The sequence below is a fragment of the Bos grunniens genome, chromosome 9 (assembly GCF_055505025.1).
Source record: "Bos grunniens cultivar Pamir isolate PY7600 chromosome 9, Bosgru_T2T1.0, whole genome shotgun sequence".
Lineage (NCBI taxonomy): Eukaryota > Metazoa > Chordata > Mammalia > Artiodactyla > Bovidae > Bos > Bos grunniens.
The window spans coordinates 55,918,987-55,945,519 of NC_141173.1; the positions used below are offsets into that span (position 1 = coordinate 55,918,987).

Sequence of the window (26,533 nt, forward strand, 5' to 3'; positions counted from 1 at the left end):
ATATCAAGCATCTTCTCTGACCACAATGCTATGAGACTAGATATCAATTACAAGGAAAAAAAAAACTGTAAGAGACAAACACATGGAGATTAAACAACATGTTTCTAAATAACATTGATGAAGACATCAAATGGGAAATCAAAAAATTCTGGAAACAAATGACAATGAAAACACTACAACTCAAAACCTATGGGATGCATTGAAAGCAGTTCTAAGAGGGAAGCTTATAGCAATACAATTCTACCTCAAGAAACAAGAAAACCATTGAATAGCCAACCTAACTTTACACCTAAAGCAACTGGAAAAAGAAGAACAACAACAAAACACCAAACTTAGTAGAAGGAAAGAAGTAATAAAGATCCAAGTGTAAATAAATGAAAAAGAAATGAAAGAAAGAATAGTAAAAATTAATAAAATGAAAAGCTGGTTCTTTGAGAAGATAAACAAAATTGGCTAAAAGCTTTTAGCCAGACTCATCAAGAAAAAAAGAAGAATCAAAACAACAAAATTAGAAATGAAAAAGGAGCAGTTACAACAAACAATGAAGTAATACAAAGGATTATAAGATACTATTATGAATAACTATATGGCAAAACCACTGGATAACCTGTAGGAAATGGACAGATTCTAAGAAAAGTTCAATCTTCCAAGACCAAACCAGGAAGAAGTAGAAATTATGAACAGCACAATTCATTTCAGTTCATTCGCTCAGTTGTGTCCTACTCTTTGTGACCCCATGGACTGCAGCACCCCAGGCTTTCCTGTCCATCACCAACTCCTGGAGCTTACTCAAATGCATGTTCATTGAGTCGGTGATGCCATCCAACCATCTCATGAACTGTTGTCCCCTTTTTTACCTGCCTTCAATCTTTCCCAGCATTAGGGCTTTTCCAGTGAGTCAGTTCTTCACATCAGGTGGCCAAAGTATTGGAGTTTCAGCTTCAGCATCACTCCTTCCAATGAATATTCAGGACTGATTTCCTTCAGGATGGACTGCTTGGATCTCCTACAAGCATTGAAATTGAAGCTGTGATAAAAAAAAAAAAAAATCTCCCCCAAACAAAAGCCCAGAACCAGATGGCTTTGCAGATAATTCTATCAAACATTTAGAAAAGAGCTAATGCCTATCCTTCTAAAACTCTTTCAAAAATTGCAGAGGCAAGAACACCTCCAAACTTATTCTATGAGACCACAATCACTCTGATACCAAAACTAGATAAAGACAACACAAATAAAGAAAACTACAGGTTAATATCATTGATGAACATAGATGCAAAAATCCTCAACAAAATTTTTGCAAACAGAACTCAGCAACTCATCAAAAAGCTCATATACCATGACAAACTTAGGTTTATTCCAGGAATGCAAGGATTCTTTAATATAAGCAAATCAATCAATGTGATAAATTATATTAACAAATTAAAAGATAAAAACCATATGATCATCTCAAAGATGCAGAAAAAGCCTCTGACAAAATTCAGTACCCATTTACAATTAAAATTCTTTAAAAAATGGGCATAGAGTTGATCCTAAGATGGCGGAGGAATAGGACCGGGAGATCACTTTCTCCCCCACAAATTCATCAAAAGAACATTTAAACGCTGAGTAAAATCCACAAAACAACTTCTGAATGCCGGCAGAGGACACCAGGCATCCAGAAAAGCAGCCCATTGTCTTCGAAAGGAGGTAGGAAAAATATAAAAGACAAAAAAAGAGACAAAAGAGGTAGGGACGGAGCTCTGTCCCGGGAAGAGGTTTCCAAACACCAGGAAACACTCTCACTTCGGAGTCTGTGCCGAGCCTTGGAAGTACAGAGGGCAACATAATACGGAGGAAAAATAAGTAAAGAATTAAAACCCACAGATTACAAGCCCAACGGTAACTCCCCCAGTGGAGAAGCAGCGCAGAGGCCTGCACCTGCCACTAGCAAGCGGGTGCTGGGCAGGGAGGCGTGGGCTGCATTGCTTAGACTAAGGATTGGGCCTGAATGCCCCCTAGGCTAATCAGGGCGAACTAATTTGGGCTAGCAAACCAGACTGTAGGATAGCTATCATGTGAAAAGCCCTAAGACACCACCAGTCTCATGCACAGAACAAAGGGCAGAACAAAACTAGCTAGCTGCAGACCATCCCCCTCCGGTGACAGTCAGCCAGAGCCGGAAGAGGGCAATCGCAGCCCCAGAGAGACATTATCTACCAAACTGCAAGCAGGCTTCTTTGCTTACTAAGACTTCTTGAGGTTCTGGACAGTCATCCGCCTGAGAAGGTGTGCCAGTTGTACACCCAGAAAACCGAACGGCAGGGACAGGAGAGGCGATAAGTCGCAGTGACCACACTCACCAAACACCTCATCACCCGAGCTGCTCAGAGCTGGTAAGGGCACAAAACCCAGGCCCAACAGAGTCTGCGCCTCTGAGGAGTACCCGAGTGCCTTAACCTGAGCGGCTTAGACCTGGGAGGTGCATGCAGCCCAGGGCCAGCATCAGACGGTTTCCGGAGGAGCAACCTAGAGCCTGAGCTGTGTGGGCAGGGAGGGCACATGCACCGTGAGCAGGGGCAGGCCCAGTGTGGCTGAGACACTAGGAGCACACCAGTGTTATTTGTTTGCAGCTTCCCTCCCTCCCCACAGCCCGACTGAACAAGTAAGCCTAAAAAAGTGTCCACCACCGCCGCCTTGTGTCAGGGCGGAAATCAGACACTGGAGACCAGCATACAGAAGTTAAAACGGAGAGAACCGCCTTGGAGGTGAAAGGTGCAATAGATTATAACCCTGTAGTTAGTATTGACTACATAGGAAGGGGCCTATAGATCTTGAGAAATATAAGCTGGACCAAGAAACTATCCGAAAATGAACTGACCCCACACTGCCTACAACACCACCAGAGAAAGTCTTACATATATTTTTACTATTTTTATGATCATTCTTTTCTTTTCTTTCTTTTCTTTTTTTAACTTTTTAAATTTTTAAGTCCTCTATTACTCCTTAAATTTTCATTTTTATAACCTACTATTACTTTTCAAAAAAAAGACTTTTTTAAAGCAAACTTCATATATATATATTTAATAACTTTTGTGATTTTTTTTTCTTCTTCTTTTCTTTAATATTGTATTTTTGAAAATCTAACTGCTACTCTAGAATTTTAATCTTTGCTTTTTGGTATTTGTTATCAATTTTGTACCTTTAAGAACCCAATCTTCAGTACCTATTTTTACTTGGGAGTGAGATTACTGGCTTGACTGCTCTCTCCCCCTTTGGACTGTCCTTTCTCTCCACTAGGTCGCCTCTGTCTCCTCCCTCCCGCTTCTCTTCTCTACCCAACTCTCTGAATCTCTGTGTACTCCAGACGGTGGAGGACACTTAGGGAACTGATTACTGGCTGGATCTGTCTCTCTCCTTTTCATTCCCTCCTTTTATCCTCCTGGCCACCTCTGTCTCCTTCCTCCCTCTTCTCTTCTCTGTATAACTCCATGAACATCTCTGAGCAGTCCAGACTGTGGAGCCCACATAAGGAAGTGATTACTGGCTAGCTTGCTCTCTCCTCTTTTGATTCCACCTCATCTCATTCGGGTCACCTCTAACTCCCTCGTCCCTCTTTTTTTCTCCATGTAACTCTGTGAACCTCTCTGGGTGTCGCTCACTGTGGAGAAACTTTTCATCTTTAACCTAGATCTTTTACCAATGGTGCTGTATAGATGGAGAAGTCTTGAGACTACTGTAAAAATAAGACTGAAAACCAGAAGCTGGAGGCTTAAGTCCAAATCCTGACAACATCATAGAACACCTGACTCCAGGGAACATTAAGCCATAGGAACTCATCAAACGCCTCCATACCTACACTGAAACCAAGTACCACACAAAGGCCAAGAAGTTCCAGAGCAAGACATACCACGCAAATTCTCCAGCAACAAAGGAACACAGCCCTGAGCTTCAATATACAGGCTGCCCAAAGTTACTCCAAATCCATTGACATCTGATAACTCATTATTAGACACTTCATTGCACTCCAAAGAGAAGAAATACAGCTCCACCCACCAGAACACCGACACAAGCTTCCCTAACCAAGAAACCTTGACAAGCTACCGATACAACCCCACCCACAGCGAGGAAGCTCCATAATAAAAAGAACTCCACAAACTGCCAGATTACAGAAAGGCCACCCCAAACTCAGCAATATAAACAAGATGAAGAGACAGAGGAATACTCAGCAGATAAAGGAACAGGATAAATGCCCACCAAACCAAACAAAAGAGGAAGAGATAGGGAATCTACCTGATAAAGAATTCCGAATAATGAAAATGACCCAAAATCTTGAAATAAAAATGGGATCACAGATAAATAGCCTGGAGGCAAGGATTGAGAAAATGCAAGAAAGGTGTAACAAGGACCTAGAAGAAATAAAAAAGAATCAATATATAATGAATAATGCAATAAATGAGATCAAAAACACTCTGGAGGCAACAAATAGTAGACTAATAGAGGCAGAAGATAGGATTAGTGAAATAGAATGGTAGAAATAAATGAATCAGAGAGGAAAAAAGAAAAATGAATTAAAAGAAATGAAGACAATCTCAGAGACCTCCAGGACAATATTAAACACCACAACATTCGAATTATAGGAGTCCCAGAAGAAGAAGACAAAAAGAAAGACCATGAGAAAATACTTGAGGAGATAATAGTTGAAAACTTCCCTAAAATGGGGAAGGAAATAATCACCCACTGAGACAGAGAGTCTCAGACAGGATAAACCCAAGGCGAAACACCCCAAGACACATATTAATCAAATTAACAAAGATCAAACACAAAGAACAAATATTAAAAGCAGCAAGGGAAAAACAACAAATAACACACAAGGGGATTCCCATAAGGATAACAGCTGATCTTTCAATAGAAACTCTTCAGGCCAGGAGGGAATGGCAAGACATGCATAAAGTGATGAAAGAAAATAACCTACAGCCCAGATTACTGTATCCAGCAAGGATCTCATTCAAATATGAAGGAGAAATCAAAAGCTTTACAGAAAAGCAAAAGCTGAGAGAATTCAGCACCACTAAACCAGCTCTCCAACAAATGCTAAAGGATATTCTCTAGACAGGAGACACAAAAAGGATATATAAACTCAAACCCAAAACAATAAAGTAAATGGCAACTGGATCATACTTATCAATAATTACCTTAAATGTAAATGGGTTGAATGCCCCAACCAAAAGACAAAGACTGGCTGAATGGATGCAAAAACAAGACCCCTACATATGTTGTCTACAAGAGACCCACCTCAAAACAGGGGACACATACAGACTGAAAGTGAAGGGCTGGAAAAGATATTCCAAGCAAATAGAGATCAAAAGAAAGTAGGAGTAGCAATACTCATATCAGATAAAATAGACTTTAAAACAAAGGCTGTATAAAGAGACAAAGAAGGACACTACATAATGATCAAAGGATCAATCCAAGAAGAAGATATAACAATTATAAATATATATGAACCCAACATAGGAGCACCAAAATATGTAAGACAAATGCTAACAAGTATGAAAGGGGAAATGAACAATAACACAATAATAGTGGGGGACTAATACCCCACTCACACCTATGGATAGATCAACTAAACAGAAAGTTAACAAAGAAACACAAACTTTAAATGATACATTAGACCAGTTAGACCTAATTGATATCTATAGGACATTTCACCCCAAAACAATGAATTTCATGTTTTTCTCAAGCCCACATGGAACCTTCTCCAGGATAGATCACATCCTGGGCCATATATCTAGCCCTGGTAAATTCAAAAAAATTGAAATAATTCCAAGCATCTTTTCTGACCACAATGCAGTAAGATTAGATCTCAATTACAGGAGAAAAAATAATAAAAATGTCAATATATGGAGGATGAACAACATGCTGCTGAATAATCAACAAATCACAGAAGAAATAAAAAAAGAAATCAAAATATGCATAGAAATGAATGAAAATCAAAACACAACAACCCAAAACCTATGGGATACTGTAACAGCAGTGCTAAGGGGAAAGTTCATAGCAATACAGGCATACCTCAAGAAACAAGAAAAAAGTCAAATAAACAATCTAACTCTACACCTAAAGCCACAAGAAAAGGAAGAAATGAAGAACCCCAGGGTTAGTAGAAGGAAAGAAATCTTAAAAATTAGGGCAGAAATAAATGCAAAAGAAACAAAAAAGACCATAGCAAAAATCAACAAAGCCAAAAGCTGGTTCTTTGAAAGGATAAATAAAATTGACAAACCATTAGCCAGACTCATCAAGAAACAAAGGGAGAAAAATCAAATCAATAAAATTAGAAGTGAAAATGGAGAGATCACAATAGACAACACAGAAATACAAAGGATCATAAGAGACTACTATCAGCAATTATATGCCAATAAAATGGACAACGTGGAAGAAATGGACAAATTCTTAGAAAAGTACAACTTTCCAAAACTGGAACAGGAAGAAATAGAAAATCTTAACAGACCTATCACAAGCCCAGAAATTGAAACTGTAATCAGAAATCTCCAGCAAATAAAAATCCAGGTCCAGATGGCTTCACAGCTGAATTCTACCAAAAATTTAGAGAAGAGCTGACACCTATCCAACTCAAACTCTTCCAGAAAATTTCAGAGGAAGGTAAACTTCCAAACTCATTCTACGAGGCCATCATCACCCTAATACCAAAACCTGACAAAGATGCCACAAAAAAAGAAAACTACAGGCTAATATCACTGATGAACACAGATGCAAAAATCCTTAACGAAATTCTAGCAATCAGAATCCAACAACACATTAAAAAGATCATACACCATGACGAAGTGGGCTTTATCTCAGGAATGCAAGGATTCTTCAATATCTGCAAACCAATCAATGTAATACACCACATTAACAAATTGAAAGATAAAAGTCATATGATTATCTCAATAGATGCAGAGAAAGCCTTTGATAAAGGCTTTCCATAACATTTATGATAAAAACTCTCCAGAAAGCAGGAATAGAAGGAACATACCTCAACATAATAAAAGCTATATATGACAAACCCACAGCAAACATTATCCTCAATGGTGAAAAATTGAAAGCATTTCCCCTAAAGTCAGGAACAAGACAAGAGTGCCCACTCGCACCACTACTATCCAACATAGTTTTGGAAGTTTTGGCCACAGCAATCAGAGCAGAAAAACAAATAAAAGGACTCCAAATTGGAAAAGAAGAAGTAAAACTCTCACTGTTTGCAGATGACATGATCCTCTACATAGAAAACCCTAAAGACTCCACCAGAAAACTACTAGAGCTAATCAATGAATATAGTAAAGTTGCAGGATATAAAATCAACACACAGAAGTCCCTTGCATTCCTATACACTAATAATGAGAAAATGGAAAGAGAAATTAAGCAAACAATTCCGTTCACCATTGCAATGAAAAGAATAAAATACTTAGGAATATATCTACCTAAAGAAACTAAAGACCTATATATAGAAAACTATAAAACACTGGTGAAAGAAATCAAAGAGGACACTAATAGATGGAGAAATATACCATGTTCATGGATTGGAAGAATCAATATAGTGAAAATGAGTATACTACCCAAAGCAATCTATAGATTCAATGCAATCCTTATCAAGCTACCAACGGTATTTTTCACAGAGCTAGAACAAATAATTTCACAATTTTTATGGAGATACAAAAAACCGCAAATAGCCAAAGCAATCTTGAGAAAGAAGAATGGAACTGGAGGAATAAACTTGCCTGACTTCAGGCTCTACTACAAAGCCACAGCCATCAAGACAGTATGGTACTGGCACAAAGACAGAAATATAGATTAATGGAACAAAATAGAAAGCCCAGAGATAAACCCACGCACCTATGGACACCTTATCTTTGACAAAGGAGGCAAGAATATACAATGTATTAAAAACAATCTCTTTAACAAGTGGTGCTGGGAAAACTGGTAAACCACTTGTAAAAGAATGAAACTAGAACACTTTCTAACACCATACACAAAAGTAAACTCAAAATGGATTAAAGATCTAAACGTAAGACCAGAAACTATAAAACTCCTAGAGGAGAACATAGGCAAAACACTCTCCGAAATACATCACAGCAGGATCCTCTATGACCCACCTCCCAGAATATTGGAAATAAAAGCAAAAATTAAAAAAAAAAGGGATTTAATTAAAATTAAAAGTTCTGCACAACAAAAGAAACTGTAAGCAATGTGAAAAGACAACCTTCAGAATGGGAGAAAATAATAGCAAATGAAGCAACTGACAAACAACTAATCTCAAAAATATACAAGCAACTCCTACAGCTCAACTCCAGAAAAATCAATGACCCAATCAAAAAATGGGCCAAAGAACTAAATAGACATTTCTCCAAAGAAGACATACAGATGGCTAATAAACACATGAAAAGATGCTCAACATCCTCATTATCAGATAAATGCAAATCAAAAACACAAGGAGATACCATTTCACACCATTCAGAATGGCTACAATCCAAAAGTCTACAAGCAATAAATGCTGGAGAGGGTGTGGAGAAAAAGGAACCCTCTTACACTGTTGGTGGGAATGCAAACTAGTACAGCCACTATGGAGAACAGTGTGGAGATTCCTTAAAAAACTGGAAATAGAACTGCCATACGACCTAGCAATCCCACTGCTGGGCATACACACCGAGGAAACCAGAATTGAAAGAGACACATGTACCCCAGTGTTCATCACAGCACTGTTTATAATAGCCAGGACATGGAACCAACCTAGATGTCCATCAGCAGATGAATGGATAAGACAGCTGTGGTACATATACGCAATGGAGTATTACTCAGCCATTAAAAAGAATACATTTGAATCAGTTCTAATGAGGTAGATGAAACTGGAGCTGATTATACAGAGTGAAGTAAGCCAGAAAGAAAAACACCAATATAGTATACTAATGCATATGTATGGAATTCAGAAAGATGGTAACAACAACCCTGTATGTGAGACAGCAAAAGAGACACAGATATATACAACAGTCTTATGGACTCTGTGGGAGAGGGAGGGGTGATGATTTGGGAGAATGGCATTAAAACATGTATAATATAAGAAACAAATAGCCAGTCCAGGTTTGATGCAGGATACAGGAAGCTTGGGGCTGGTGCACTGGGATGACCCAGAAGGATGGTATGGGGAGGGAGGTGGGAGGGGGGGTTCCGGATGGAGAACACATGTACACCTGTGGTGGATGCATGTTGATGTATGGCAAAACCAATACAATATTATAAAGTAAAAAAAAAAAAAAAATGGGCATAGGAGGAACCTACTTCCACATAGTAAAGGCCATATATGATAAGCCTACAGCAACCAGTATTCTCAGTGGTGAAAAACTGAAAGCACTCACCCTAAGATCAGGAACAAGACAAAGGTCCACTTTCATCACTATTATTCAACATAGTTCTGGAAGTCCCAGGTATAGCCATCAGAGAAGAAAAAGAAATAAAATGAATCCAGATTGGAAAGGAAGAATAAAGCTGTCACTGTTTGCATATAATATGATACTCTACATAGAAAACCCTAAACATAGTATCAGAAAATTACTAGAGCTAATCAGTGAATTTAGCAAAGTTCCAGGATACAAGATCAATAAGCAGAAATCACTTGCATTTCTATATACCAACAATGAAAAATCAGAAAGAGAAATTAAGGAATAAATCCCATTCACCACTGCAATAAAAATAATTAAATATCTAGGAGTAAACTTACCTAAGGAGACAAAAGAACTGTACACAGAAAATTATAACACTGATGAAAGAATACAAAGATGGCATAAGAAGATGGAGAGATACTCCATGTTCCTGGGTAGGAAGAATCAAAATTGTGAAAATGACTATAGTACCAAATGCAATCTACAGATTTAATGTGATCCCTCTCAAATTACCAATGACATCCTCCACAGAACTAGAACAAAAATTTCACAATACATATGGAAACAAAAAAGAGCCCGAATAGCCAAAGCAATCTTGAGAAAGAAAAATAGAGCTGGAGGAATCAACCTTTTTGACTTCAGATTATACTACAAAGCTACAGTCATCAAGACAGTATGGTACTGGCACAAAAACAAAAATACAGACCAATGGAACATGATAGAAAGCCCAGAAATAAACCCATGCACCTATGGGTACCTTGTTTTTGACAAAGGAGGCAAGAATATACAATGGGGCAAAGACAGCCTCATCAATAAATAGTTCTGGGGGAAATGGACAGCTACATGTAAAAGAATGAAATTAGAACACTTCCTAACACCAAACACAAAGATATACTCAAAATGCATTAAAGACCTAAATGTAAGACCAGAAACTATAAACCTCTTAGAGGAAAATTTAGGCAGAACACTTGATGACATAAATCAAAGCAAGATCCTCTATGACCCACCTCCTAGAGTAATGGAAATAAAAACAAAAGTAAACAAGTGGTACCTGATTAAATTTAAAAGCTTTTGTACAGCAAAGGAAACTATAAGCAAGGTAAAAAAACAATCCTCAGAATGGAGGAAAATAATAGCAAATGAAACAACTGACAAAGGATTAATTTTCAAAATATACAAGCAACTCATACAACTCAATGCCAGGAAAACAAACAACCCAATCAAAAAGCTGGAAAAAGACCTAAACAGACATTTCTCCAAAGAAGACATACAGATGACTAACACACACATGAAAAGATGCTCAACATCGCTCATTATTAGAGAAATGCAAATCAAAACTACAATGAGATATCACCTCACACCAGTCAGAATGGCCATCATCAAAAAGTCTACAAACAAATGCTGGAGAAAAGGGAATGCTCTTGCACTGTTGCTGGGAGTGTAAATTGATACAGCCACTATGGTAGATGGTATGGAGATTCCTTAAAAAAGTAGGAACAAAACTACCATATGACCCAGAAATCCCACTCCTAGGCATATATCCTGAGGAAACCAAAATTGAAAAAGACGTATGTATCCCATTACTCGTTGCAGCACTATTTACAATAGCTAGTACATATAAGCAACCTAGATGTCCATCAACAGATGAATGGATAAGGAAGTTGTGGTACATATATACAATGGACTATTACTCAGCCATAAAAGGAATGATTTTGAGTCAGTTCTGATGAGGAGGATGAACCTAGAACCTATTTTACAGAGTGAAGTGAGTCAGAAAGAGAAAGATAAGTACCATATTCTAACGTATATATACAGAATCTAGAAAAATGGTACTGAAGAATTTATTTACAGGGCAGCAATGGAGAAACAGACATAGAGAATAGAGTTATGGACATGGGAAGAGGGGAGTAGAGGGTGAGATATATGGAAAGAGTAACATGGAAATTTACATTACCATGTGTAAAATAGATAGTCAATGGAATTTGCTGTATGGCTCAAGAAATTGAAACAGGGGCTTTGTATCAATCTAGAGGAATGGGATGGGGCAGGAGATGGGAGGGAGGTTCAAAAGGGTGGGGACATTTGCATACTTATGGCTAATTCATGTTAAGGTTTGACAAAAAACAACACAATTTTGTGAAGGAATTATCCTTCAGTAAAAAAATTAATAAAAAAAAATCTGACTGGGCATGCTGAATCCAGTTTCCCCTCTCTAATGGTAGACTTTAAGTTAACTCTTTAGTTAATTGACTTTTAATCTGGAAACTTTCAGTTCAGTTCAGTTCAGTCACTCAGTCTTGTCCGACTCTTTGCGACCCCATGAATCACAGCACGCCAGGCCTCCCTGTCCATCACTGACTCCCAGAGTTCACTCAGACTCACGTCCATCAAGTCAGTGATGCCATCCAGCCATCTCATCCTCCCCTTCTCCTCCTGCCCCCAATTCCTCCCAGCATCAGAGTCCTTTCCAATAAGTCAATTATTCGCATGAGGTGGCCAAAGTACTGGAGTTTCAGCTTTAGCATCATTCCTTCCAAAGAAATCCCAGGGCTGATCTCCTTCAGAATGGACTGGTTGGATCTCCTTGCACTCCAAAGGACTCTCAAGAGTCTTCTCCAACACCACAGTTCAAAAGCATCAATTCTTCAGCACTCAGCTTTCTTCACAGTCCAACTGTCACATCCATACATGACCACTGGAAAAACCATAGCCTTGACTAGACGGACCTTTGTTGGCAAAGTAATGTCTCTGCTTTTCAATATGCTATCTAGGTTGGTCATAACTTTCCTTCCAAGGAGTAAGCGTCTTTTAATTTCATGGCTGCAGTCACCATCTGCAGTGATTTTGGAGCCCAAAAAATTAAAGTCTGACACTGTTTCCCCATCTATTTCCCATGAAGTGATGGGACCAGATGCCATGATCTTCGTTTTCTGAACATTGAGCTTTAAGCCAACTGTTTCACTCTCCACTTTCGCTTTCATCAAGAGGCTTTTGACTTCCTCTTCACTTTCTGCTGTAAGGGTGATGTCATCTGCATATCTGAGGTTATTGATATTTCTTCCTGCAATCTTGATTCCAGCTTGTGCTTCTTCCAGCCCAGAGTTTCTCATGATGTACTCTGCATATAAGTTAAATAAACAGGGTGACAATATACAGCCTTGACATACTCCTTTTTCTATTTGGAACCAGTCTGTTGTTCCATGTCCAGTTCTAACTGTTGCTTCCTGACCTGCATACAGGTTTCTCAAGAGGCAGGTCAGCTGGTCTGGTATTCCCATCTCTTTCAGAATTTTCCACAGTTTATTGTGATCCACATAGTCAAAGGCTTTGGCATAGTCAATAAAGCAGAAATAGATGTTTTTCTGGAACTCTCTTGCTTTTTACATGGTCCAGTGGATGTTGGCAATTTGATCTCTGGTTCCTCTGCTTTTTCTAAAACCAGCTTGAACATCCAGAAGTTCACCATTCATGTATTGCTGAAGCCTGGCTTGGAGAATTTTGAGCATTACTTTACTAGCATGTGAGATGAGTGCAAATTGTGTGGTAGTTTGAGCGTTCTTTGGCATTGCCTTTCTTTGGGATTGGAATGAAAACTGACCTTTTCCAGTCCTGTGGCCACTGCTGAGTTTTCCCAATTTGCTGGCATATTGAGTGCAGCACTTTCACAGCATCATCTTTCAGGGTTTGAAATAGCTCAACTGGAATTCCATCACCTCCACTAGCTTTGTTCGTAGTGATGCTTTCTAAGGCCCACTTAACTTCACATTCCAGGATGTCTGGCTCTAGGTCAGTGATCACACCATCGTGATTATCTTGGTCATGAAGATCTTTTTTGTACAGTTCTTCTGTGTATTCCTGCCACCTCTTCTTAATATCTACTGCTTCTGTTAGGTCCATACCATTTCTGCCCTTTATCGAGCCCATCTTTGCATGAAATGTTCCCTTGGTATCTCTAATTTTCTTGAAGAGATCTCTAGTCTTTCCCATTCTGTTGTTTTCCTCTATTTCTTTGCATTGATCACTGAGGAAGGCTTTCTTATCTCTTCTTGCTATTCTTTGGAACTCTGCATTCAGATGCTTATATCTTTCCTTTTCTCCTTTGCTTTTCGTGTGTCTTCTTTCCACAGCTATTTGTAAGGCCTCCTCAGCAAGCCATTTTGCTTTTTTGCATTTCTATGCCAAAATATGATAATCATTTATTTTTTTGGTGTCACTTAATCTAGCTAACAGAGAAGGCAATGGCGCCCCACTCCAGTACTCTTGCCTGGAAAACCCCATGGATGGAGGAGCCTGGAAGGCTGCAGTCCATGGGGTCGCTGAGGGTCGGACACGACTGAGTGACTTCACTTTCACTTTTCACTTTCATGCATTGGAGAAGGAAATGGCAACCCATTCCAGTGTTCTTGCCTGGAAAATCCCAGGGACAGGGAAGTCTGGTGGGCTGCCGTCTATGGGATCGCACAGAGACGGACACGACTGAAGTGACTTAGCAAAAAAAAAATCTAGCTAATGTTGCTAGGGAGAACTTTCTGGCTAGAATTTTCCTGTTTTGAAGGTGGTGAGCCTTTATGTTTGTTTTTTTTTTTTTTTAATCCATATCCCAGACATTTATTGATTTGCCTTCTGTCACTAATTCTAGAATTAAAAAAAAAAAAAAAAGAATCATACAGTATGTGCTTTCATTTTTTTTAATAATCTGTCTTTCACTTCACTTTCATAATTATTTTGAGATCCATTCATGTTATAGCATATGTAAATAACACTTTTTATTGCTGTATCAATAGTTCATTTAATTTTATTTATCTGATACACAAGCTGACCACCATTTGCTTACCCCTTTACCTGTTGATTGGCAGTTGGTTTCTGTCTAGTCTTGCTATTACAAATAAAGCTGCTATGAATATTAGTACAAGTCTTTGAATGAGGATATGTTACATTCTTTCTCTGGTAAATACCGAGGAGTGGAATGGCTGGGTCATATGTTAGGTGTATGTTTTCCATAGTGGTTGTATAATTTTACATTTTCACTATCAGTGTATAAAACTTCCAGTTCCTCTACATGCCTTCCAACACTTTGTGTAGTCAGCATTTTAGATTGCGTCACTCCAGCAGACATAGTTATATCTCATTGTGGTGTAATTTGCATTTTCTTAATGGCTAATGCTGTTTAGGATCTTTTCATATACATATTTATCCTCTGTATGTCTCAAATGGTGAAATGTCTGCTCAAATAATTTGCTTTTTTTAAAAATTGTGCTATTTTTTAATGTATTCTGGATTTGAGTCATTTATCAAATATATATTTTAAAATATTGTTCTCCCAGTACATAGCCTGTCTTTGCATTCTCTAAAGAGTGTTTTTTTGATGAGCAATAGTTTTTCATTTTGACAAATTCCTATTTACCAATTTGTTCTTTTGTAAATTTTGCTTTTAGTGTTTTATCTAAAGAATCTGATATTCTACACATTTGTAACATTTTTTGTCTGTATTTATGTCAAAAATTGTGAGGGGCCTAAGATTTTACCCTGCTTTGAATTAACGAGTTAGTCAGCACAGTCTTATACATGTTGGCAGAAGACAAGATAACACTGGTTCAGAAATTATATATATATAGTTCATGTGTTCATGGCACAGCACATAGGAAGAGCTTCAACTCCTTTTGCCATCTTAGCCCTAGATAGGCAAGGTAGAGGTGAGCTCAGGAGGATGGTAGACACAAATGCAATAGTAGATTTGTGTATCTGAGAAGCGTCAAGCGCGGAAATTATAACATTTTAAAGGAATCTCTGCTTATTTTCCCACCATTTTCTATAGCCTGGAAACTCTCTCAAGGCAAAAAACATAGCAATCATTGGGTCCAATTTACAATCCTGCATTTCAAGGATAAGTGTCTTTCATTATCTCTAGTTTGATGTCTTAGAAATTGTGATTTAATATATTTGGTTGATTTTAAAATTTATTTTCTGGTATTCCATCTTGACCAAAAGTGTAGAGGAATCTTAAAGATTGTCATTATTCAAACTGAGACCAGACAACTTGTGTGTATGTGTGTTGCTGTGTGTGAATTGTGGTAACAGGCCTCTCAATTTGCTTAGGAATAAAGGATTCCCTGCGGAGAAGGCAATGGCACCCCACTCCAGTACTTTTGCCTGAAAAGTCCCGTGGACAGAGGAGCCTGGTAGGCTGCACTCCGTGGGGTCGCTGGGAGTCGGACACCCCTGAGCAACTTCACTTTCACTCTTCACTTTCATGCATTGGAGAAGGAAATGGCAACCCACTCCAGTGTTCTTGCCTTGAGACTCCCAGGGATGGGGGAGCCTGGTGGGCTACTGTCTCTGGGGTCCCACAGAGTCGGACACAACTGAAGGACTTAGCAGCAGCAGCAGCAGCAAAGGATTCCCTGAGATGTATAATTTTAGTTCAAAACCAAGATAGTCACAGGCCAACAGGAAAACTTGGTCATTTCAGTTTGTGTGTGATTCAGCTACTTTTGGTGAGTTCCATTAAAATGAATATTGCACATATACTGTACTGGAATTCCTAAGAATCTTGTTGATATGATTCGTTGTGCATTTAGCTTATTTAATTCAGTCAGATTTAACAAATATAGAATAAGTAAGAATGGTAAATTTAATTCTTTCATGTCTTCTCCTCACAGCCCTGATATTTAAATGAATTCTTGTAAATTGTAATAAAATCTTCTTTGGCCTTTCTGATTCATATAGACTCTTTTTAAATGACAGTGAAACAAGATTTTCTGTGTCATAAATTTAGTCAAATAAATTATTTTTAACCATGCTGATCAAAAAACCTAAGCCTTTAGCCTAAATTTAATCATTTACTTAAGAATTTTATTTCATGTTGGAAAGCATAATTTTATGATGAAAGGACGTAAATGCCTTTTATATTTTTAAAGTTTTGTTCTAGGGAAGTAAATCTTATGTGACTAAGAGATGTGTTAGATCAAATTTAAAATGATCGTTGCAGAATATTTCATAATTTATAGAGAATCCTGAAACACCATTTCCTAATTTTAAGGTAGATTTCACAGTTCATGTCAGATCCCATTGCACTTTACATTTCCAGTATATTTTACAAAAATTACTATTGACCCTACAGAGGGAGAGAAAGGAATCTTAACTAATAAACTGGATGCATATGGTCCATTAATGCTAACCAATACCATGGTATGTGATTAAGTAGGATAATTATCCAGTACCAGATTCAAAGCTGGCAGATCATTTCACATTGTCAGAGGAATCATTGTTAGTCTTACCTCCTATTAATCTCTGCTTAGCTCAGTTTTAAGCTGTTGATCCATTGCAGTGATGAGACATTTCATACTTTATTAAAAGCTCCACTAACACACCTAGACATTTAATCTCCCCTGTTTTAGTAGAAATTCAGTCCTTAAATATTAATTAGTACTGCAAACACTGAAATTCTACCAAAAAAAAAAAAAAAAAAACAACCCTCACAAAAACTGCTTGCCATTATGTATTGTCATGTTCTTTTTCATTTATAACACAATCAATTCTGGCTGCTCTGTTTAAAAGGAAGGTATAACTTTGTCTCATTTTCAAAGTTTCCTCAGTATTATTACGATGAAAAGAAACTTATCTACACAACTCACCAGATCCATAAAATATTACTGAATATTTTTAAAAGGAAGGGTATATATTTTGACCATTAAACATTCCTACAATATTTCCATTCCATTTAGTAAATCTTATAATGAAGAAAGAAGTCTGAAAACTTGAGGAGGAAAGAGAGGGCACATCAAGAAAAGACATAGAACGGAATATGATAGACTATACCACTCAATGTAGTAAAGATCAATCAAGTTAAACAAACCAATAATTTATGCAATATTCTTTTTCTACATTATAGTTAATGACTTGCTAAGAGAAAGAGGCAGTGAGAGCTAGAATGTTGTGCATGTACCTAACTCAGCACAGTTTATCTTGTTTATCTAGGGAACCAGCAACTGCACCTGTATCCACTTGTTTGACACACAGGTGTTACAGTCTGTATTTACAAGATTGTCTGCAAGCCTGAAGACCCTTTGTTGTGAAGGCTGTAAGCCATTGTGATTATACACACATAAAATCAAAAGAAAACCGTTCCCTAATCCTCTTCACTTCCATCTGTTTGGTTGCTAGTTCTCAGGTGTAATTTAGACAGGCAGATGTGCAATCTGGGAATCCATCCAAATTCACTTTATTTACTTCCTTTTTAAGGAAAGAGGAACATTCAATATTGTCTTCAGAAAACAATTCTGTTTCTACTGGTGTTCTCTCCAATCTGTGGTTATATTTTATTCTATGATCATAATGTGGAAAAAGTGTAGGTCCTGGGACTTTGACACTGGTCTTCTGTTTCTCTTGCCTCTTCTGTTACATCAGACAATGCTGTTTCTAGGCAGAAGGCTCCTGCACTTCCTCCAGGGAGACTTCTTCAATAATGACTGTTGGTCTCTGGTTGGTGGCAAAGGGCTAGGGGAAAGCTACATAAAATTCCCTATAATATGTCTCTTAAGCTAACCAAACTGTGAAGACAGCCAAATTCATTGTATAATTGACATAATAGTAAGGTTAGGGATCTTTTAGTAACCAAACACAACTGGACATCCGGAATACTTAGGAAGGAATAGTCAACCATAAAAGTCTCATTAAGGGGGAAGATAGAGCCATGGGAGACAAATTAACTCTTCAGCTACTTGTGACCTATAGTATTCGTCAAAATGGGGTAGGTTGTGTTATGGTAACTAAATTAACCCTGAGATCCTGGCTACTTAAAAAAAAAAAGTTTCAGGCTAGACTAATGTTTGTGTCCTTACTATGAATTGGCCATAATGGTCATATGACCTCATTTAACAGCAAGTTGGAGCAAAAGTGTAATTTTCATGGAAGAAGAGGTAAACCATATATGCACAGATGTCTATAGACTTCACTACATTGACCACATTGATGACTATTTATCTTTAAGTTGACTGATTCCTTAAGTTCTCTATTGTTTCCCATCAGGCATGGGTTCTATAAAGCAAAACAACAAAAAATTCCATATTGCCTTTATTTCTCAATATGTACCTCTCTTGAAATTATATATATATATTTCCCAATTACTAGAAAATTCAGTGAACATCATAGCCATTTTACCTCCACCAAAGGAGGGAAAAACATTTAGGTGTATAGAATAGTGGACAAACATTATCTCAGTTATGAGATATTTAATTTTATTTTCAAAAGTCATTTCCATCACTGACTTAGTGATGCTTCACTTACTGAAAATGATGGCAGGACCATGTTTGGAGAGGTCAATTGGATGCAAGAAAATGTGGTGGCAGATGGTGACATAGTGTGTGGGAGAGAGGGTGGTGTGAGTGGGAATACACAAATAGAAATAACAAGATTAACTATAGGTGACAGCTGCTGATGAGGGAGCTGACAGATTTTTTCTTCTGGTGTCCAAGACTTTCACCACATTTGTTTTAGGATTATAAAATGTGAAACCAGCTTTGGCACTTTTGTTCTGTTTTGGCATTACCTAGAGTCCTTGCAGTACCTACAGTCGTCATTATAATAAGTCAAGAATGGATCCTTTGAAGTAACCAACAGTACCTGAGAACTACTAACATCCAAGTGCTCCTGTCTCTTTGCTCTCATCCTACTGAATAATTATTAAACAAAAATGACACCATCAACAGGAAGAGAGGAAAAATCAAGAGTTTTATGTTGCATTTCATTGTGTTAAATCTAATATTATAGATACCATGAAGGAACTTGCAATGAGTCAAAACTGACACCATTTAGTAGCAACAATATTGACATACTATTAACAACAATATTGATATAATATTGACAACAACATTGGCATACTATTCATAAGTCATACTAGAATATTGCCTGGCACATAGTGTTGTGTGCTGAGTCACTCAGTCATGTCTGACTCTTTGTGACCCCATGGACTGTAGCCAGCCAGGCTCTTCTGTCCATGGGTTTCTCCAGGCAAGAATATTGGAGTGGGTTGCCATGCCCTCCTCCAGGGGATCTTCCCAACCCAGAGATCAAACCCAGGTCTCCTGAATTGCAGGCAGATTCTTTACCATCTGAGCCACTCCAGTATTTCTGAAATATACATTAAAAAAAAATCATCAGTATTATTTTTTTCTTAGATCATAAGCAACTATTTTCTTATCAGGTCAAATTCAAAGGAATTTTTCATAAGTTTACTGTTTATGGTGCTGTTATGGGCTTCCCTGGTGGCTCAGATGGTAAAGTATCTGCCTGCAATGCAGGAGACCCAGGTTCAATCCCTATGTAGGGAAGATCCCTGGAGAAGTGAATGGCTACCCACTCCAGTATTCTTGCCTGGAGAATTTCATGGACAGAGGAGCCTGGTGGGCTATTGTCCATGAGATCACGAAGAGTCAGACAGGATTAAGTGACTAACACTTTCACTTTCATGGTGAAGTTCTAAAAACTTCACAAGAAAACTTGGGTACATAAGATTATATAAGTTTAAAAAGGCTTTGTTTGCAAATATTTTTCTCCCACTCTAAGGGTTATCTTTTCATTTTGTATATGGTTTCCTTTGCTGTGTAAAAATATTTTAAGTGTAATTAGGTCACATTTGTCCAATAGTTAGAATGGACATCAGTACAGTGGGTGAATGCACAGTCACTCAGGTATGTCTGATTCTTTGCAACCCCATGGACCTCAGCCAACCAGGCTCCTTGTCCATTGAATTTTCCAGGCAAGAACACTGGAGTGGGTTGCCATTTCCTTCTCCAGGGGATCTTCTTGACACAGGGATTGAATCTTTGTCTCCTGCCTAGGTAGGTGGATTCTTTACAACTGAGCCACCTGGGAAGACATATGTCTCAATTTCAACAATATTTTTCTTAGAAACCCAAACTAATACTTTTATAATCATGGTACTTCAAAGTTATTACAATCTCTTTTACGGTTTTCTGTTTCTTACAGATAACCTCTTTTAGATTATTATGCTTTACATATTGTAAATCTGGCAGGGTACCACTGAATACACTATAGCAACAAAGATAAGTCTTTTTCCTAACTAATGAGAAATTAAATTTGCATTCATTAGACAGAACAAACTTACACTTGAGATTTTAAAAATTAACCATATTTTAGATAAGTAGTTTTTAACTAAATACAGAGAAGAAGCAGGAGTCATTTATACAGCTTTTCTACAGTCTCAAATTTAAGTCACCCTGTTTTACAATTACATACAAATGCTCAAACTACGGCACAGTTGCACTCATATCACATGCTGGCAAAGTAATGCTCAAAATTCTCCAAGCCAGGCTTCAACAGTACATGAACCATGAACTTCCAGATGTTCAAGCTGCATTTAGAAAAGGCAGAGGGACCAGAGATCAAATGGCCAACATCTATTGGCTCATTAAAAAAGCAAAAGAGTTCCAGAAAAACATCTACTTCTACTTTATTGACTACACCAAAGTTTTTGATTGTGTGGATCACAATAAACTGTGGAAAATTCTTAAGGAGAAGGGAATATCAATTACCTGACCTGCCTCCTGAGAAATCTGTATGCAGGTCAAGAAGCAAGAGTATACTTATGGCTGATTCCGGTTGAGGTTTGACAGAAAACAGCAAAATTCTGTAAAGCAAGTATCCTTCAATAAAAAAACTAAATTAATTTTTTAAAAAAGAAAAAAAATAAGCAACAGTTAGAACTGGACATGGAAGAACAGACTGGTTCCAAATCAGGAAAGGAGTATATCAAGGCTGTATACTGTCACCCTGTTTATTTAACTTACATGCAGAATACATCATGAGAAATGTTGGACTGGATGAAGCACTAGCTGGAATCAAGACTGCTGGGAGAAATATCAATAACCTCAGATATGCAGATGACACCACCCTTATGGCAGAAAGGGAAGAACTAAAGAGCCTATTGGTGAAAGTGAAAGAGGAGAGTGAAAAATTTGGCATAAAACTTAAAACTGAGATAATGGCATCTGTTTCCAACACTTCACAACAAATAGATGGGGAAACAAAGGAAACAGTGATAGACTTTATTTTGGGGGACTCCAAAATTACTTCAAATGGTGACTGCAGCCATGAAATTAAAAGATGCTTACCTCTTGGAAGAAAAGTTATGACTAACCTAGGCAGTTTATTAAAAAGTAGAGACATTACTTTTCCAACAAAGCTGTTTAGTCAAAGCTGTGGTTTTTCCAGTGGTCATATATGGATGTGAGGATGTGAGAGTTGGACTGTGAAGAAAGCTGAGTGCCGAAGAATTGATGCTTTTGAACTGTGGTGTTGGAGAAGACTTTTGAGAGTCCCTTGGACTACAAGGAGATCCAACCAGTCCATCCTAAAGGAAATCAGTCCTGAATACGTATTGGAAGGACTGATGCTGAAGCTGAAACTCCAATACTTTGGCCACCTGATGCAAAGAGCTGACTCATTTGAAAAAAAACACTGATGCTGGGAAAGATTGAGGGCAGGAGGAGAAGGGGATGACAGAGGATGTGATGGTTGGATGGCATCACCAACTCAATGGACATGAGTTTGAGTAAACTCTGGGAGCTGGTGATGGACAGGGAGGACTGGCATGCTGCGGTCCATGGGGTCACAGAGTAGGACACATGACTGATTGACTGAACTGAACTGATCGTATATTTTATACTTGCAGCTACTGTTTAATGAAATAATTACTGAAAGTGTCTATATAGCATCTATATCTCACTACATTGTAGGTTCTGTTTATTTATGTCTACTCTGTCCTTATCATCTAGCACATTTTTTCATCTATCAAGTCTCAGTTTCCACATGTGAATAATAGTGTATAAGAGCATATACTTTATTGGGAAATAGCATGAAGTTGTAGTTAGCATTGATTTTAGAATCAAATAGTCTGTATATTAGCTATGCAATTATTAATAATAATTATGTGAATCTGAAAGAGATGGGAATACCAGACCACCTGATCTGCCTCTTGAGAAATATATATGCAGGTCAGGAAGCAACAGTTAGAACTGGATATGGAACAACAGACTGGTTCCAAATAGGAAAAGGAGTACGTCAAGGCTGTATATTGTCACCCTGTTTATTTAACCTATATGCAGAGTACATCATGAGAAAGGCTGGACTGGAAGAAACACAAGCTGGAATCAAGATTGCTGGGAGAAATATCAATAACCTCAGATATGCAGATGACACCACCCTTATGGCAGAAAGTGAAGAGGAATTAAAAAGCCTCTTGATGAAAATGAAAGTGGAGAGTGAAAAAGCTGGCTTAAAGCTCAACATTCAGAAAACGAAGATCATGGCATCTGGTCCCATCACTTCATGGGAAATAGATGGGGAAATAGTGTCAGACTTTAATTTTTGGGGCTCCAAAATCACTGCAGATGGTAACTGCAGCCATGAAATTAAAAGACGCATACTCCTTGGAAAGAAAGTTATGACCAACCTAGATAGCATATTCAAAAGCAGAGACATTACTTTGCCAACAAAGTTTCATCTAGTCAAGGCTATGGTTTTTCCTGTGGTCATGTATGGATGTGAGAGTTGGACTGTGAAGAAGCCTGAGCACCGAAGAATTGATGCTTTTGAACTGTGGTGTTGGAGAAGACTCTTGAGAGTCCCTTGGACTGCAAGGAGATCCAACCAGTCTATTCTGAAGGAGATCAGCCCTGGAATTTCTTTGGAAGGAATGATGCTAAAGCTGAAACTCCGGTACTTTGGCCACCTCATGCGAAGAGTTGACTCATTGGAAAAGACTCTGATGCTGGGAGGGATTGGGGGCAAGAGGAGAAGGGGATGACAGAGGATGAGATGGCTGGATGGCATCACTAACTCGATGGACGTGAGTCTCAGTGAACTGTGGGAGTTGGTGATGGACAGGGAGGCCTGGCGTGCTGCGATTCATGGGGTCGCAAAGAGTGGGACATGACTGAGCGACTGATCTGATCTGATCTGATGTGAATCTAAAAAATTCAACCTCGAATAGCCAAAGCTATCTTGAGAAAGAAGAATGGAACTGGAGGAATCAACCTACCTGACTTCAGGCTCTATTACAAAGCCACAGTTATCAAGACAGTATGGTACTGGCACAAAGACAGAAATATAGATCAATGCAACAAAATAGAAAGCCCAGAGATAAATCCATGCACATATGGACACCTTATATTTGACAAAGGAGGCAAGAATATACAATGGATTAAAGACAATCTCTTTAACAAGTGGTGCTGGGAAATCTGGTCAACCACTTGTAAAAGAATGAAATTAGAACACTTTCTAACACCATACACAAAAATAAACTCAAAATGGATTAAAGATCTAAACGTAAGACCAGAAACTATAAAACTCCTAGAGGAGAACATAGGCAAAACACTCTCTGACATACATCACAGCAGGATCCTCTATGACCCACCTCCCAGAATATTGGAAATAAGACCAAAAATAAACAAATGGGACCTAATTAACCTTAAAAGCTTCTGCACATCAAAGGAAACTATTAGCAAGGTGAAAAGACAGCCTTCAGAATGGGAGAAAATAATAGCAAATGAAGCAACTGACAAACAACTAATCTCAAAAATATACAAGCAATTCCTACAGCTCAACTCCAGAAAAATAAATGACCCAATCAAAAAATGGGTCAAAGAACTAAATAGACATTTCTCCAAAGAAGACATACAGATGGCTAACAAACACATGAAAAGATGCTCAACATCACTCATTATCAGATAAACGCAAATCAAAACCACTATGAGGTACCATTTCACACCAGTCAAAATGGCTGTGATCCAAAAGTCTACAAGTAATAAATGCTGGGGAGGGTGTGGAGAAAAGGGAACCCTCTTACACTGTTGGTGGAAATGCAAACTAGTACAGCCACTATGGAGAACAGTGTGGAGATTCCTTAAAAAACTGGAAATAGAACTGCCTTATGATCCAGCAATCCCACTGCTGGGCATACACACTGAGGAAACCAGAAGGGAAAGAGACACGTGTACCCCAATGTTCATTGCAGCACTGTTTATAATAGCCAGGACATGGAAGCAACCTAGATGTCCATCAGCAGATGAATGGATAAGACAGCTGTGGTACATATACACAATGGAGTATTACTCAGCCATTAACAAGAATACATTTGAATCAGTCCTAATGAAGTGGATGAAACTGGAGCCTATTATACAGAGTGAAGTAAGCCAGAAGGAAAAACACCAATACAGTATACTAATGCATATATATGGAATTTAGAAAGATGGTAACAATAACCTTGTGTATGAGACAGCAAAAGTGACGCTGATGTATGGAACAGTCTTATGGACTCTGTGGGAGAGGGAGAGGGTGGGAAGATTTGGGAGAATGGCATTGAAACATGTAAAATATCATGTATGAAACGAGTCACCAGTCCAGGTTCGATGCACGATACTGGATGCTTGGGGCTAGAGCACTGGGACGACCCAGAGGGATGATATGGGGAGGGAGGAGGGAGGAGGGTTCAGGATGGGGAACACATGTATACCTGTGGTGGATTCATTTTGATATTTGGCAAAACTAATACAATTATATAAAGTTTAAAAATAAAACAAAATTAAAATAAATAAATAAATAAAATAAAAAATTCCCTAGAATATCCAGTAAAATGCTAATTTTAGATATTGTATTTTTCCTTTCCACAATTTTAATTAGTGTTTTGTTTGGCTTTTTTCACTAGATCATATATCTCATAGAGATCTTAATTTGTCTGTCCCAATGTCTGGGATATTTTAGACTTGTTCATTAATTTCCTTTTATGATGGGTATGGATCATGTTCCCTTGTTTTTCTTTTTGATATATATGTCTTCTAGAAATTTTATAACATATCCTGAAAACTAAATGATACCCTGAGTGGATTATGGCTGGATCCTGTTATATTTCTCTGTGGAATATTAAGATTTCCCTTGCTTGTTTACCTTAGCAGCCCTTTACCTTGGCTGAAATGAAATTCCAAACTCTATCTTGTATGTAGGGTGCAGCCACTGACCTCAGTATCCAACTGTTTATAGTTGGCCTGCTTGGAGTCTGTCCCATGCATTCATAGAAAAGAGATCAGCTAAAGAGATGGGAAAAGGTAACATGTAGAATTTGGGGCCACTTCTCTCCGTTTTTTACCTTTGTACAATTTCACTCCTCACATTCCATTTGCTGTGATACCCCTGATGTGCGTGCTCAGTTGCTTCAGTCATGTGCAACTCTTTGCAACCCTATGGACTGTAGCCCACCAGGCTTCTCTGTTGATGAGACTCACCAGGCTAGAATTCTGGCGTGGGTTGCCATGCCCTCCTCTAGGGGATCTTCCGGACCTAGAGATTGACCCCCCCGTGTCTTGCATTTCAGGTAGATTCTTCACCACTGAGCCACCAGGGAAGGTACAGTACCCCTCATATATGTTCCCTAATTTCCAAAGTCAAAAGCACCAATTCTAAGTTTTAGCTGCTTGTCATGAGTGCTGGCTGTAGACTTTCATTAGGCAAAAACCAATTGAGAAACTCAGAGCTATTCCCTTCTTCCCAATGTTGATTCTTTTCCAGATTCTGCTGGTTTTAAGTCACACTTTAGTACCTTTGGGTATTTTGTTACATATACTTCTTTAGAATTTCTAATTTTTTAGAGCTTATAATTTACAGAAGATTACTCTGTCACCAACTCAATGGACATGAGTTTGAGTAAACTCCGGGAGTTAGTGAAGGACAGGGAAGCCTGGCATGCTGCAGTCCATGGGGTTGCCAGGAGCCGGACGTGACTGAGTGACTGAACTGAACTCAAATGAACTCTGTCATTACCAAAAGTCAAAAGCTCTTTCTAAACTGTGAAAATAGTTTTCACACATTTGTTTAAAAAAATACTTGAGTAATTATAACACTTCAACAGATGTGGCAATTATTGATTGAGGTGATACATGACAATAATTCAGCAAGGCTGGTATGTGCAGTATTCAATCTGTAGCAATAGCAATTACATTAATTACACAGTCAGTTGCTAAGTTGTGTCTTATTCTTTGTGACCCCATGGACTTTGGCCAGCAAGACTCTGTTCATGGATTTCTCCAAGCCAGAATACTGGAGTGGGTAGCCAT

The 26,533-nt window shown here is 38.2% G+C and overlaps 1 long non-coding RNA gene across 2 annotated transcripts in view; it reads right to left on the bottom strand.

Moving 5' to 3' along the window:
• LOC147365983 (uncharacterized) overlaps positions 1 to 26,533 on the bottom strand; it is a 136,325-nt gene that overhangs the window by 21,319 nt on the left and 88,473 nt on the right. For both annotated transcript variants that reach the window (XR_015133112.1, XR_015133114.1), the window contains exon 2: positions 858 to 1,006. This is a non-coding gene — a long non-coding RNA (uncharacterized LOC147365983). The remainder of the gene's footprint in view (positions 1 to 857; positions 1,007 to 26,533) is intronic.